The sequence below is a fragment of the Triticum aestivum genome, chromosome 5A (assembly GCF_018294505.1).
Source record: "Triticum aestivum cultivar Chinese Spring chromosome 5A, IWGSC CS RefSeq v2.1, whole genome shotgun sequence".
Classification (NCBI taxonomy): domain Eukaryota; kingdom Viridiplantae; phylum Streptophyta; class Magnoliopsida; order Poales; family Poaceae; genus Triticum; species Triticum aestivum.
In genome coordinates, this window is record NC_057806.1 from 429,987,538 (window position 1) to 430,003,599 (window position 16,062).

Below are 16,062 nucleotides of genomic sequence, written 5' to 3' on the forward strand. Positions count from 1 at the left end.
CAACATGTTGAGCTTGCCTTTTTCCCTCATGCTAGACAAATTCTTTGCACCAAGTAGTGATACTTGATACGTCTCCAACGTATCTATAATTTTTGATTGCTCCATGCTATATTATCTTCTGTTTTGGATGTTTATGGGCTTTATTATACACTTTTATATTATTTTTGGGACTAACCTATTAACCCAGAGCCCAGTGCCAGTTTCTGTTTTTTTGCCTATTCCAGGGTTTCGAAGAAAAGGAAAATCAAACGGAGTCCAATTGACCTGAAACTTCACGGAACTCATTTTTGGAAGGAAAGAAACCCGGGAGACTTGGAGTCTACGTCAAGGAAGCTTCGAGGAGGCACGAGGTAGGGGGCGCGCCCACCCCCTAGGGCGCGCCCTCCACCCTCGTGGGCCCGTCGTGCCCCCCTGACGTACTTCTTCCGCCTATATATCTCCATATACCCTAAAACTACCAGGGAGCACAATAGATCATGAGTTCCGCCGCCAGAAGCCTCCGTAGCCACCGAAAGCCAATCTAGACCCGTTCCGGCACCCTGCCGGAGGGGGGAACCCTCATCGGTGGCCATCTTCATCATCCCGGTGCTCTCCATGACGAGGAGGGAGTAGTTCTCCCTCGGGGCTGAGGGTATGTACCAGTAGCTATGTGTTTGATCTCTGTCTCTCTCGTGTTCTTGAGGTGGCACGATCTTGATGTATCACGAGCTTTGCTATTATAGTTGGATCTTATGTTTCTCCTCCCCCTCTACTCTCTTGTAATGGATTGAGTTTCCCCTTTGAAGTAATCTTATCGGATTGAGTCTTTAAAGATTTGAGAACACTGGATGTATGTCTTGCCATGCGTATCTGTGGTGACAATGGGATACCACGTGGTTCACTTGATGTATGTTTCGGTGATCAACTTGCGGGTTCCGCCCATGAACCAATGCATAGGGGTTGGCACACATTTTCGTCGTGATTCTCCGGTAGAAACTTTGGGGCACTCTTTGAGGTTCTATGTGTTGGTTGAATAGATGAATCTGAGATTGTGTGATGCATATCGTATAATCATACCCACGGATACTTGAGGTGACATTGGAGTATCTAGGTGACATTAGGGTTTTGGTTGATTTGTGTCTTAAGGTGTTATTCTAGTACGAACTCTAGGGCTGTTTGTGACACTTATAGGAATAGCCCAACGGATTGATTGGAAAGAATAACTTTGAGGTGGTTTCGTACCCTACCATAATCTCTTCGTTTGTTCTCCGCTACTAGTGACTTTGGAGTGACTCTTTGTTGCATGTTGAGGGATAGTTATGTGATCCAATTATGTTATTATTGTTGAGAGGACTTGCACTAGTGAAAGTATGAACCCTAGGCCTTGTTTCCTATCATTGCAATACCGTTTATGCTCACTTTTATCATTCGTTAACTTGCACTAGTGATAGTTATGTGATCCAATTATGTTATTATTGTTGAGAGGACTTGCACTAGTGAAAGTATGAACCCTAGTCCTTGTTTCCTATCATTGCAATACCGTTTATGCTCACTTTTATCATTCGTTACCTTGCTGTTTTTATATTTTCAGATTACAAAAACTATTATCTACCATCCATATACCACTTGTATCACCATCTCTTCGCCGAACTAGTGCACCTATACAATTTACCATTGTAGTGGGTGTGTTGGGGACACAAGAGACTCTTTGTTATTTGGTTGCAGGGTTTCTTGAGAGAGACCATCTTCATCCTACGCCTCCTATGGATTGATAAACCTTAGGTCATCCACTTGAGGGAAATTTGCTACTATCCTACAAACCTCTGCACTTGGAGGCCCAACAAAGTCTACAAGAAGAAGGTTGTGTAGTAGACATCAATACTACTTGTGCTTCCAAACACCCCTTAACCCAATTTTTCCATGAGAGTCCACCATACCTACCTATGGATTGAGTAAGATCCTTCAAGTAAGTTGTCATCGGTGCAAGCAATAAAAAATGCTCTCTAAATATGTATGATCTATCAGTGTGAAGAAAATAAGCTTTATACGAACTTGTGATATGGAAGAAATAAAAGCAACAGACTGCACAATAAAGGTCTATATGTAACGACCCGACCCAAAATCGGTCAAGTCTCTGTGTAGCTGTACCATCCCAAGATCATGCTGGCACACACAGTACATTGATGAAAAGATTCAAAGTTCAATCACACCTGAATTTATTACATGATTCTCATATCAAGTCTTTATTACAATAGAATAAATTCGGCCGAAGGCCAACTCATGAGAAATAAACTAAATAAAGCTGCGAAAGCGTAGACGAATAGCGAGTCCATCCGAAAACTCCTCTGCAACATAAGACATTGCAGCCGTGTAGGTCAGCATTTTGAATATGCCGGCAAGTCATAGAGAGAACAACAATAAAATTTCTTACACTATATGCAATTTGGCTGTAGGGCTCTAAGTTTTTATGTTTTTGCGAAAAGCCAATTTTTCCCTATAACAAAGGACTTGCTTGCAATTACTACAAAGTGTTGGTTGTTATTGAGATGGTTCCGCCAACCAATGTCTCATTCCCAATTATTAAATAACCCCTCAATTAATTTAGTTCGGTGTTGAGATTTCCGAAATACTCCAATTTCCAGAGGCTCATTTGTCCGTAACCGGGGACACGGCAAATCGATTAGGTTGTTACTCTCCAGAGTCTTGTGCACTTTACCTGCAAGAATCGTTCCCTCCTTTATGTCCTCGCACTGCCTGGTGTTTGAAGACGGGATGAACGAAACAGGGTCTTCCGTAGAGCTTCTCTGAGCACTGCCGGTACCCATCCATGTCCTACCGTTCTTCTACATCTGCTGGCACCGTCCGTCCAGAGTCACGCCTAAGGTCAACCCAGCCAGAGCCCATAATGGCTTGCGGCTGCACAGGTAAGCTTCCGGTCAAGGTGTATCCATCCGTCTCTTCGTGGCTCGGTGAAGCTTTTCGCAAGATGTCATGGCGCTTCTCCATGCATCCCGGCCATCCGCTGGTTTCTCCAGGGTGCCCGTCAACCGTCCTCCACCCAGTAGTGAATTTTAAGTCCATCTTGAGCTTCAAGTCATGGGGTTGTCATCATCTTAACTCTCACATCTCCCTTATGAAACACTCAACCAACCCCGTCTACGAGCATAGCAAAATAAACTATATCGTCCCGGGCAATGGTAATAAGGGGAAGTGGGTTCATCCTACCTCATGATACTACTCAAGAACATAACTTAAAATTCTCCTACTACATGCATGGTGGGGAGGCATAATTCTAATGCAACAAAATCATAGGTATTGTAAAACATGATCAAATGACTTGCCTAGCTGACGGTCTTCAAAAGCTAGCGACTCGTAATAGCAGGCTTCGCACTCCAGAAATTCTATCGAAGCAAACAATAATCATATAAGCATACAAACATGCAATCATATTAACATAACAGCAAGCTAACATAAATCACACAAAAGCAATCAAACCAAAACCAAAGAAAACTCAAAGAAATCCAAGCCAACAACTAACAAGAAAATAAAATAAACTTTTTCTTTTTTGTAAATAAAAGTTCACATTCTAAAACTACAGAAACTAATCTAAAATAAATTATAACAGAGGTAAAATAAAATTTTAAAAATAACTAGAACAGCAGAAAACAGCAGCAAGCTAAAAAAACTAGAAAAGCTTGTTTTCGAGTAAAACTATTTTTAATAAAGACTAAAAATACCCAAATAAATTCCTACTGCTAGGCAAGGTCAAAACTAAGCAGTAAAAAAAATCACTAAAAAATAATAATCCTAACTAAATTTATGGCAGAAAAACTAATATGAATAAAACTAATATAAAACAATTTTTTAAAAACGAAAACATGGCCGAATCTATTTTATCCAGAAACTATAGGAAATTTGCAAACTAGATCAAAAAGAATCAACTAAAAATATTAAATAACCTAAAAGATATAGATTTTACAAAACTGAAACTATTCTGTTAAAAACAGAAACGAAACTAAACATAAAAAAAACTAAAGCGCTAACGGGCCGAAACAGTGGGCGATCTGCAACTAAACTGCGCTCGGGCGTTGAATAGGCTAATACGCGTATGGGTAAAAAAACCGATCGGGCCGGTCTACACTAAACCAGAAACTAAACCAAAATAAAACCAACTAAAACCGATCTAATCTAAATAAAACCTAACCTTTCACTACTTCTAATCTACGCCGTACATGCGAGATCCAACGGTGGAGGGGCCCCGGTGGCTTACCGCGGTGGTTGACGGCGACGGCGACTCGGGCGGCAACGGCGCGGCTGCTCCGGTGGTCCTGGGTGGCGGCGGAGACGTCAGGTGGGTGCGGCGGGTCGAGGGGAGGTCGGGGTGGAGTCGCTGGAGCTCGGGGATGACGGAGACGATCGTGCGAGCTCGGGTGAGCTCCTGCTCAGGCGGGCGGTGGACGAGCTCGGGGCGACGGCGTCGGGGGCTCCTAGACAGGGAGATGATGTCAGCAAGGTGCGCGGGGAACCGGCGGTTCGGGTGGTGTAGCTTGGAAGGGCAGAGCATGCTCACCGGCGGCGGAAGTGGCGGCGAACCGAGGCGGCGGCAGCGAGATGCGTTTGGCGACGGCGGTGGCTATGGTGGGAGTTGGGTAGGGTTTTTTGGGGGGTTCGAGAGAGGAGGGGCTTGGCCTTTTATAGGGCATCATCTTGGAGGAGGGGGCGTCGCGGGATCGTGATCCCGAGAAAATCACGGCGACAGGCGGCGGCGGTCGCGCTCTGGCGCGGGGAGACGTGGGCGAGGGGTTGGGGATGAGGGCGGGCCCGGGGCGTCGGTGAGAGAGGGAGAGAGGAGAGCGAGTGGGCGACCGAGGCGGAGTGGGATCGGGCGCGGGGCGCTGGGGGCAGGCCGGCTCGGTGCTGGTGGGCTGCGCGTGGCCCGCTGGTGAGTGGCGCTCGGCGCTGGCTGGGCCGGTTGGCCTGGTTGGCGCCTGGGTTTTTTTTTCTTTCTTTTTTTTTGAATATAGACAGAGAGAAGAAAAACTACATAGAGAAAAATATAGTATTTATATAGGACATATATATATATATCAATAAAATTAGAAAAACAAATCCTACAACGTGAACATATTTCCAGAGGCAAAACAGAAACACAGTAAAAACATTTTTTCCAACTAAAATCAAATTTGAATTCAATTTTTTTGGCAATATTTTTCTTCTGACATTTTTGAAGTGTCATGTTTACTCCTCTCATACTTTTACTCAAGTATTTGCCAGGCATTGATTTGAAAGAATTTCATTTGCCAATTTGAATCCAAAATCAACAAACTCAAAAGCCTCTGAAATATCCAAATGCCACTCAATTCAAACAAAATGCATAGATGCTTAGCTATAAATTGTAAAACATTCCAAATTGAAAATTTGGGATGTTACAAACCTACCCACCTTAATATGAATCTCGCCCTCGAGATTCGGGTTGGCTAGCAAATAGGTGCGCGTGGTCTCGGCGAAGATCTTCTTCTCGCTCCCAGGTGGCTTCCTCCTCGGAATGATTACTCCACAGAACCTTGCAAAACTTGATGATCTTGCTGCGGGTGACTCTGTTCGCAGTCTTGAGAATTCTGATGGGTTTCTCCTCATAAGTCAGATCACTGTCGAGCTGTATGGCCTCTAGGGGCACTGTGTCTCTCAAAGGAATATCGGCCATCTCAGCATGGCATTTCTTCAGCTGGGAAACATGAAAGACATCATGAACTCCTGACAATCCTTCCGGCAATTCCAGCTTGTATGCAACTTCTCCTCTGCGTTCGAGGATTTTGTAGGGGCCAATGAACCTGGGTGCCAATTTTCCTTTAACACCAAATCTCTTGATTCCACGAAGTGGGGACACACAGAGATAGGCTCGGTCTCCAACTTCATACGTTACCTCCTTGCATTTACTGTCGGCATAACTCTTCTGTCTCGACTGGGCTATCTTGAGTCTATCTCGAATTAGTTTGACCTTCCCTTCGGAGTCTCTGATAAGATCGGGACCAAAAGGCTTTCGGTCTCCAACACCATCCCACAACAATGGTGTTCTGCACCTCCTTCCGTATAGAGCTTCGAAAGGGGCCATCTTCAAACTGGTCTGATAGTTGTTGTACAAGAATTCTGCGTATGGCAGATTGTCATCCCAGCTAGACCCATAGTCTAGCGCACAGGCTCTCAACATGTCCTCCAGAATCTGGTTGACTCTCTCGGTCTGTCCATCTGTCTGCGGATGAAAAGCTGTACTGAACTCCAGCCTCATACCCAAAGTTTCATGCAACTGATTCCAAAACTTTGAGGTAAATTGCGTTCGTCTATCTGACACGATACTCCTCGGAACTCCATGCAGACATATGATCCTGGTCATGTATATCTTGGCTAACTTAGCGCTGGTATATGTAGTCTTCACGGGAATGAAATGAGCTACCTTGGTCAAGCGATCAACCACTACCCAGATAGAATCATAACCTGAACGGGTCCTGGGTAATCCTGTGATAAAATCCATTCCAAGTTTTTCCCATTTCCACTCGGGAATCGGCAGTGGTTGAAGTAACCCTGTCGGCTTCTGATGCTCAGCCTTTACTCGCTGACAAACATCGCATACTGCTACGTACTCGGCAATATCCTTCTTCATACCTGTCCACCAGAAACTTTCCTTCAAATCCAGATACATCTTGGTGTTGCCTGGGTGAATCGAGTACGGTGCATCATGGGCCTCCCGAAGAATTAACTTCCTGACCTCTGGGTCATTGGGCACATATATGCGATCCTCAAACCATAAAGTTCCGTGCTCGTCTTCACGAAAACCTTTAGCCTTTCCGTTGCTCATCTTTTCCTTTATCTCTGCAATTTCCTTGTCCGTCTTCTGGGCTGCACGGATTCTTTCAGTCAAAGTGGACTGAATATCCAAAGTGGCGACAAATCCTCTTGGTACTATTTCCAATCGGAGATCTCTGAGACTGTCGGCTAAATTCTGAGGTAATCCTCCAGCTATGAGGGTGTTCACATGGCTTTTACGGCTCAAGGCATCTGCTAGAACATTTGCTTTCCCTGGGTGGTAATGCAATCTCATATCATAGTCCTTGATCAATTCAAGCCATCTCCTTTGTCTGAGGTTCAATTCCTTCTGCGTGAAGATGTACTTCAAGCTCTTATGATCCGTGTAAACATCACAACTATATCCGACAAGGAAATGTCTCCACGTCTTGAGTGCATGCACTATGGCTGCTAACTCCAAATCGTGCGTGGCATAATTCATCTCATGAGGTCGTAGCTGTCTGGAGGTATAAGCTACAACTTTTCCTTCCTGCATGAGCACTCCTCCGAGCCCTTGACGAGAAGCGTCACAATACACCTGGTAGTCCTTGTGTATGTCCAGCAAAATGAGTACTGGGGCTGTAACCAGATGTTTCTTCAACTCCTAAAAACTAGCTTCACAATCCTCGGTCCAAATGTACTTTGTTTCCTTCTTCAACAGCTCGGTCATGGGTTTAGCAATCTTGGAGAAATTCTCAATAAATCTCCGATAGTATCATGCGAGTCCGAGAAAACTGTGGATCTCCTTGACTAAGGTGGGGGATTGCTAGTTGGTGACCGATTCAACCTTGGTGGGGTCGACTGCTATTCCTTCTCCTGAAATAACATGTCCTAGGAATCCGACTTCCTTCAACCAAAATTCACATTTGCTGAACTTGGCATATAACTGGTGTTCTCGGAGTTTCTCCAGGACTAGACGCAGATGTTCCTTGTGCTCTTCCTCGCTCTTGGAGAAAACCAATATGTCATCGATGAACACCACGACAAACTTGTCCAGATATTCCATAAATACCTTGTTCATCATGCTCATGAAATATGCAGGGGCATTAGTCAATCCGAATGACATGACGGTATACTCATATAAACCATACCTGGTGGTGAAGGTTGTTTTGGGTATATCCTGTTCACGAATCTTCAGCTGATGATACCCTGATCAAAGATCGATCTTGGAAAATACTTTGGCTCCGACTAGCTGATCAAATAAATCATTAATCATCGGTAGAGGGTACTTATTCTTGATGGTCACGTCATTCAATGAATGATAATCTACAACCATTCTTAGGGTGCCATCCTTCTTCTCTACCAAAAGAACTGGGGGCCCCCAAGGTGACGAACTTGGGTGAATATATCCTTTCTCCAATAATTCCTTGATCTGTTGCTTGATCTCTTCCAAATCATTCGGGGGCATCCGATAAGGTCTCTTGGATATTGGGGCTATGCCAGGTAATAATTCGATCATAAATTCTATTTCTCTATCCGGTGGCATTCCTGGTAATTCTTCCGGAAATACATCCGGAAAATCTTGTACTACAGGTACTTCCTCCTGAACCAATCCCGTGAGGGAATTCACCCGCTTCTTTATCAGTGTGCGCCTGGATACATACTTGATCCTCTTCTGCTCCGGGGTGGTGAGCAAAATTGTTTTGTGGGCACAGTCGATGTTCCCTTCAAACTTCGTCAACCAGTCCATGCCTAGGATCACGTCCAATCCCTGGGATTCTAAGACTATGAGGTCTACGGGAAAATCATGATTTCCGATGCTGAGGGTTGAATGACAGCCTAAGCCTGCCATCATCTCTCCTCCTGGAGAAGTGACTTGGATCGGGGTTCTAAGGGTCCTAGTGGGCAACCCATATTTTTCCACAACTACCCTTGATATGAATGAATGCGTTGCACCGGAATCAAAGAGTACCAATACTGGACGTGAATTTAATAAAAACTTACCAACCACAGTTTCTGGCTGATCATAGACGTCCTCCACGTCAATGTGATTCACTTGAGCACGAGGAAAAGGGTTGGGCTTCTTTGCTGAGCTTCCGTTGCCGTTGCCGTTCCCATTCCTCTGCTTGGCCTCTAGACAATCGGTGGCGTAGTGCCCTGTCTTCTGGCACTTGAAACAGGTGATATGACTCAGATCCTTCTGAGTCGGAGCAGGACGGTGCTGGTTGTCGTTGCCTCCATTGCCTGACTTGGGGTTGTTGTCGTGGTTGCGATTGTTCCTATTCCCTCCATGGTTATGTCCTCCATGATTGTGTCCTCCATGGTTGTGATGGTTATGTCCTCCCGAGTATGGGGCATAGCGGGGCTTCTGCTGAGCTCCGGAGTTGTACTTTCCCTGGCTGTATTTCCGCTTGCGGCTTTCAATCTGTTGCTGCTTGCCTTCAAGTATAGTGGCTTTGTCTACCAGCTCCTGGTAGTTATTGAAGGTAGCCACCATTAGCTGCATCCCCAGCTCATCATTGAGTCCCTCAAGAAACTTCTCCTGTTTTGCGGCATCTGTGGCCACGTCATCTGGGGCATATCGAGATAACTTGTTGAACTCATCCACATACTGCCCCATAGTACGATTCCCCTGGCGTAAGTTGCAGAACTCATGCTTCTTCAGACTCATGGCTCCAGCTGAGACATGCGCGGTGCAAAAAGCCCGCTGGAACTGATCCCAGGTCATGGTGGCGACCGGATAAATGGTGGTGTAGTTTTCCCACCAAGAGGTTGCAGGTCCATTCAGTTGATGTGCGGCAAAATGCACCTTCTCAGCATCTGTGCATCCATCAGTTGTTAGATCCCTTCCGATCTTGCGGAGCCAATCATCAGCTACAATCGGCTCGGTGCTACTAGAGAACACCGGCGGATTCAGCCTTAGGAACTGGGTCAGGTTATCGATAAGGGGTGGTGGCGGTGGATTGTTGTTGTTGTTGCCTTAGTTTTGGATGAGCATTTGCATTAAGGCATTCTGCTGTTGAATCAGCTGGGTGAGCTCCGGCGGGAAAGTGAAACCGGGGTCACGTCTCGGAGGCATCTGGTGTTATGGAGTGGATGAGAAATTAGAATAGAAGAAGGGTCTAATGAGAAAATAGCACTACCCAAATGAATGCACAAACACAATCACACCAATCATTTATTCATTCAACTCAAGCAAGGTTCAAACTCGGATTACAAGATCTCACGACTAATCAAAAATAACGGCCTAATTGATCGACGAAAATAAAAATAACATGGCGGTCGACTAAATGTCTTCATCAATTATCCCTGCGTCCTCTGGTGTGTCGTCCTCTGGTGCGGCGTCTCCTCTTGCGGCTTCCTTCGGTGGAGCTCTCATCATAATCCTGGTCATTGCTCACGAGAGGTCCATCATCTCCACTCGGGAAAAGGTCTTCTCCCAGAGTCGTCTTCTCCTCCAGTGTGGCAATATATTTCCTCCGGTCCTCGAGTATTTCCATAAAATCCTTGACTTCATCCTCATGCTCATAGTGGGCTTCACGTGCCGCATCCTCTAGTTCAATTTCACGAAGATGCAACTTTTGGACCGTCTTCAAGCTCCTGCGCATCTGAATCTCTAGAGCCCTGATGTGAGCCTCCAAGTCTTGGACATATGAGCGGACGGAGTCGTCATCTATGGTGCGGATAATCTCTCCATCTACAGTCCTGCGAGAAATCATGGTGTGGTCTGATCCAACAAGCTCGGTCTTGTATTCCTCCTGGATGCGTCCAAGTGCACTATGAACTGCTATGTTTCTCCTGAGTATCCAAGTGGGAGCAGTGAACTTGAAGTCAACGGGCGCCGAGAGGCTTCCAAAAGTTCTCCCTGGTATGTGCAGCTTAATCCTATAACGAGGTCTTCTGGAAATGCCATGATAGGGGTCCCGGTGATAGACGGCAGAGCAATCTTTAATTCCTTGGTGATCTGGACTAGCCTCCTGCCGAAAAGCATTGTCTCATCCGGCTGGCAAAACTCCGGGAGCAGAACTGGGATGAACTTGACGGCCATCTAGAATGTTGAAATCGGAGAGAAGTCAGAAATGAACAGGGGAGAATTACAGAATGATAAGGACATAAAATAAAATAGTCTCTTCCTATGGCTTTCCGATCCTAGGGGTAACGTCCTACGGTCAGCGTGTGCTCTGAATACCATCTCTGTAACGACCCGACCCAATATCGGTCAAGTCTCTGTGTAGCTGTACCATCCCAAGATCATGCTGGCACACACAGTACATTGATGAAAAGATTCAAAGTTCAAACACACCTGAATTTATTACACGATTCTCATATCGAGTCTTTATTAAAATAGCATAAATTCGGCCGAAGGCCAACTCATGAGAAATAAACTAAATAAAGCTGCGGAAGCGTAGACGAATAGCGAGTCCATCCGACTCCATAAGGCAATCGCCAAGCGTAGATCGTAGCCTCACTCCTGGTAGGAAAACTCCTCTGCAACATAAGACGTTGCAGCCGTGTAGGTCAGCATTTTGAATATGCCGGCAAGTCATAGAGAGAACAACAATAAAATTTCTAACACTATATGCAATTTGGCTGTGGGGCTCTAAGTTTTTATGTTTTTGTGAAAAGCCAATTTTTCCCTATAACAAAGGACTTGCTTGCAATTACTACAAAGTGTTGGTTGTTATTGAGATGGTTCCGCCAACCAATGTCTCATTCCCAATTATTAAATAACCCCTCAATTAATTTAGTTCGGTGTTGAGATTTCCGAAATACTCCAATTTCTAGAGGCTCATTTGTCCGTAGCCGGGGACACGGCTAATCGATTAGGTTGTTACTCTCCAGAGTCTTGTGCACTTTACCCGCAAGAATCGTTCCCTCCTTCATGTCCTCGCACTGCCTGGTGTTTGAAGACGGGATGAACGAAACAGGGTCTTCCGTAGAGTTTCTCTGAGCACTGCCGGTACCCATCCATGTCCTATCGTTCTTCTACATCTGCTGGCACCGTCCGTCCAGAGTCACGCCTAAGGTCAACCCAGCCAGAGCCCATAATGGCTTGCGGCTGCACAGGTAAGCTTCCAGTCAAGGTGTATCCATCCGTCTCTTCGTGGCTGGGTGAAGATTTCCGCAAGATGTCATGGCGCTTCTCCATGCATCCCGGCCATCCGCTGGTTTCTCCAGGGTGCCCGTCAACCGTCCTCCACCCAGTAGTGAATTTGAAGTCCATCTTGAGCTTGAAGTCATGGGGTTGTCATCATCTTGACTCTCACATCTCCCTTACGAAACACTCAACCAACCCCGTCTACGAGCATAGCAAAATAAACTATATCGTCCCGGGCAATGGTAATAAGGGGAAGTGGGTTCATCCTACCTCATGATACTACTCAAGAACATAACTTAAAATTCTCCTACTACATGCATGGTGGGGAGGCATAATTCTAATGCAACAAAATCATAGGTATTGTAAAACATGATCAAATGACTTGCCTGGCTGACGGTCTTCGAAAGCTAGCGACTCGTAATAGCAGGCTTCGCACTCCAGAAATTCTATCGAAGTAAACAATAATCATATAAGCATACAAACATGCAATCATATTAACATAACAGCAAGCTAACATAAAATCACACAAAAGCAATCAAACCAAAACCAAAGAAAACTCAAAGAAATCCAAGCCAACAACTAACAAGAAAATAAAATAAACTTTTTCTTTTTTGTAAATAAAAGTTCACATTCTAAAACTACAGAAACTAATCTAAAATAAATTATAACAAAGGTAAAATAAAATTTTAAAAATAACTAGAACAGCAGAAAACAGCAGCAAGCTAAAAAAACTAGAAAAGCTTGTTTTCGAGTAAAACTATTTTTAATAAAGACTAAAAATACCCAAATAAATTCCTACTGCTAGGCAAGGTCAAAACTAAGCAGTAAAAAAAAAATCACTAAGAAATAATAATCCTAACTAAATTTATGGCAGAAAAACTAATCTGAATAAAACTAATATAAAACATTTTTTTAAAAACGAAAACATGGCCGAATCTATTTTATCCAGAAACTATAGGAAATTTTCAAACTAGATCAAAAAGAATCAACTAAAAATATTAAATAACCTAAAAGATATAGATTTTACAAAACTGGAACTATTCTGTTAAAAACAGAAACAAAACTAAACATAAAAAAAACTAAAGCGCTAACGGGCCGAAACAGTGGGCGATCTGCAACTAAACTGCGCTCGGGCGTTGAATAGGCTAATACACGTACGGGTAAAAAAACCGATCGGGCCGGTCTACACTAAACCAGAAACTAAACCAAAATAAAACCAACTAAAACCGATCTAATCTAAATAAAACCTAGCCTTTCACTACTTCTAATCTACGCCGTACATGCGAGATCCAACGGTGGAGGGGCCCCGGTGGCTTACCGCGGCGGTTGACGGCGACGGCGACTCGGGCGGCGACGGCGCGGCTGCTCCGGTGGTCCTGGGTGGCGGCGGAGACGTCAGGTGGGTGCGGCAGGTCGAGGGGAGGTCGGGGTGGAGTCGCTGGAGCTCGGGGATGACGGAGACGATCGGTGCGAGCTCGGGTGAGCTCCTGCTCAGGCGGGCGGTGGACGAGCTCGGGGCGACGGTGTCGGGGGCTCCTGGATAGGGAGATGATGTCAGCAAGGTGCGCGGGGAATCGACGGTTCGGGTGGTGTAGCTTGGAAGGGCAGAGCGTGCTCACCGGCGGCGGAAGTGGCGGCGAACCGAGGCGGCGGCAGCGAGATGCGTTTGGCGACGGCGGTGGCCATGGTGGGAGTTGGGTAGGGTTTTTTGGGGGGTTCGAGAGAGGAGGGACTTGGCCTTTTATAGGGCATCATCTTGGAGGAGGGGGCGTCGCGGGATCGTGATCCCGAGAAAATCGTGGCGGCAGGCGGCGGCGGTCGCGCTCTGGCGCGGGGAGACGTGGGCGAGGGGTTGGGGATGAGGGCGGGCCCGGGGCGTCGGTGAGAGAGGGAGAGAGGAGAGCGAGCAGGCGACCGAGGCGGAGTGGGATCGGGCGCGGGGCGCTGGGGGCAGGCCGGCTCGGCGCTGCTGGGCTGCGCCTGGCCCGCTAGTGAGTGGCGCTCGGCGCTGGCTGGGCCGGTTGGCCTGGTTGGCGCCTGGATTTTTTTTCTTTCTTTTTTTTTGAATATAGACAGAGAGAAGAAAAACTACATAGAGAAAAATATAGTATTTATATAGGACATATATATATCAATAAAATTAGAAAAACAAATCCTACAACGTGAACATTTTTCCAGAGGCAAAACAGAAACACAGTAAAAACATTTTTTTTCCAACTAAAATCAAATTTGAATTCAAATTTTTTTGGCAATATTTTTCTTCTGACATTTTTGGAGTGTCATGTTTACTCCTCTCGTACTTTTATTCAAGTATTTGTCAGGCATTGATTTGAAAGAATTTCATTTGCCAATTTGAATCCAAAATCAACAAACTCAAAAGCCTCTGAAATATCCAAATGCCACTCAATTCAAACAAAATGCATAGATGCTTAGCTATAAATTGTAAAACATTCCAAATTGAAAATTTGGGATGTTACACTATATCACAAGAGGCAATATAAAGTGACGTTCTTTTGCATTAAGAGCGCATGACAACCTCTGCTTCCCTCTGTGAAGGGCGCATCTTTTATTTTTATCTTCTACCTCTATACAAGAGTCATGGTGATCTTCACCTTTCCTTTTTACACTTTCTCCTTTGGCAAGCACCATGTGCTGGAAAGATCCAGATATATATACATATATATATATATATCCACTCAGATGTAGGTTATCATAAGACATTATTGTTGACATTACCCTTGAGGTAAAAGGTTGGGAGGCGAAACTATAAGCCCCTATCTTTCTCTATGTCCGATTGAAACTTTGTACCCATAAGTATCGCGTGCGTGTTAGCAATTGTGAAACATTAAATGATAGTTGAGTATGTGGACTTGCTGAAAAACTCTTCTATTGACTCTTTTTGATGTTATGATAAATTGCAATTGCTTCAATGACTGAGATCATAGTTTGTTAGTTTTTAATGAAGTTTCTGATTCATACTTTACCTTGTGAATGAATTGTTACTTTAGCATAACAAATTATATGGCATTATATGTTGTTGTTCTAAAGATGATCATGATGCCCTCATGTCCGTATTTTATTTTATCGAAACCTATAGATTACTACAGACTGTTCTGTTTTTGACAGATTCTGTTTTCTATGTGTTGTTTGCTTATTGTGATGAATCTATGAGTAGTATCGGAGGGTATGAACCATAGATAAGTTGGAATACAGTAGATATTACACCAATATGAATTTAGAATGAGTTCATTACAGTACCTTATGATGGTGATTTGCTTTCTTATACTAACGGAGATTACGAGTTTTCTGTTAAGTTTTGTGTTGTGAAGTTTTCAAGTTTTGGGTAAAGATTCGATGGACTATGGAATAAGGAGTGGAAAGAGCCTAAGCTTGGGGATGCCCAAGGCACCCCAAGGAAATATTCAAGGACAACAAAGATCCTAAGCTTGGGGATGCCCCGGAAGGCATCCCCTCTTTCGTCTTCGTTCATTGGTAACTTTACTTGGAGCTATATTTTTATTCGCCACATGATATGTGTTTTGCTTGGAGCGTCATTTCATTTTATTTTGTTTCGCTTGCTGTTTAAAAAAAATACCAAGATCTAAAATTATTAAATGTTAGAGAGTCTTCACATAGTTTCATAATTATTCGACTACTCATTGATCTTCACTTATATCTTTCGGAGTAGTTTGTCATTTGCTCTAGTACTTCACTTATATCTTTTTATAGCACGGTGGTGGTTTTATTTTGTAGAAATAGATGAAATCTCATGCTTAACTTATATTATTTTGAGAGTCTTAAATAGCATGGTAATTTGCTTAAATAATCCTAATATGCTGGGTATTCAAGATTAGTAAAAAAATTCTTAGGAGTGTTTTGAATACTAAGAGAAGTTTGATGCTTGATGATTGTTTTGAGATATGGAGGTAATAATATAAAAGTCGTGCTAGTTGAGTAGTTGTGAATTTGAGAAATGCTTGTGTTGAAGTTTGTGTTGGGGATCGTAGCAGAAATTTAAAATTTTCTACACATCACCAAGATCAATCTATGGAGTAATCTAGCAACGAGGGGAAGGGGAGTGCATCTACATACCCTTGTAGATCGCTAAGAGGAAGCGTTACTAGAACGCGGATGAGGTAGTCGTACTCGTAGCCATTCAAATCGTGGTCGATTCCGATCTAAGCGCCGAACAACGGCGCCTCCGT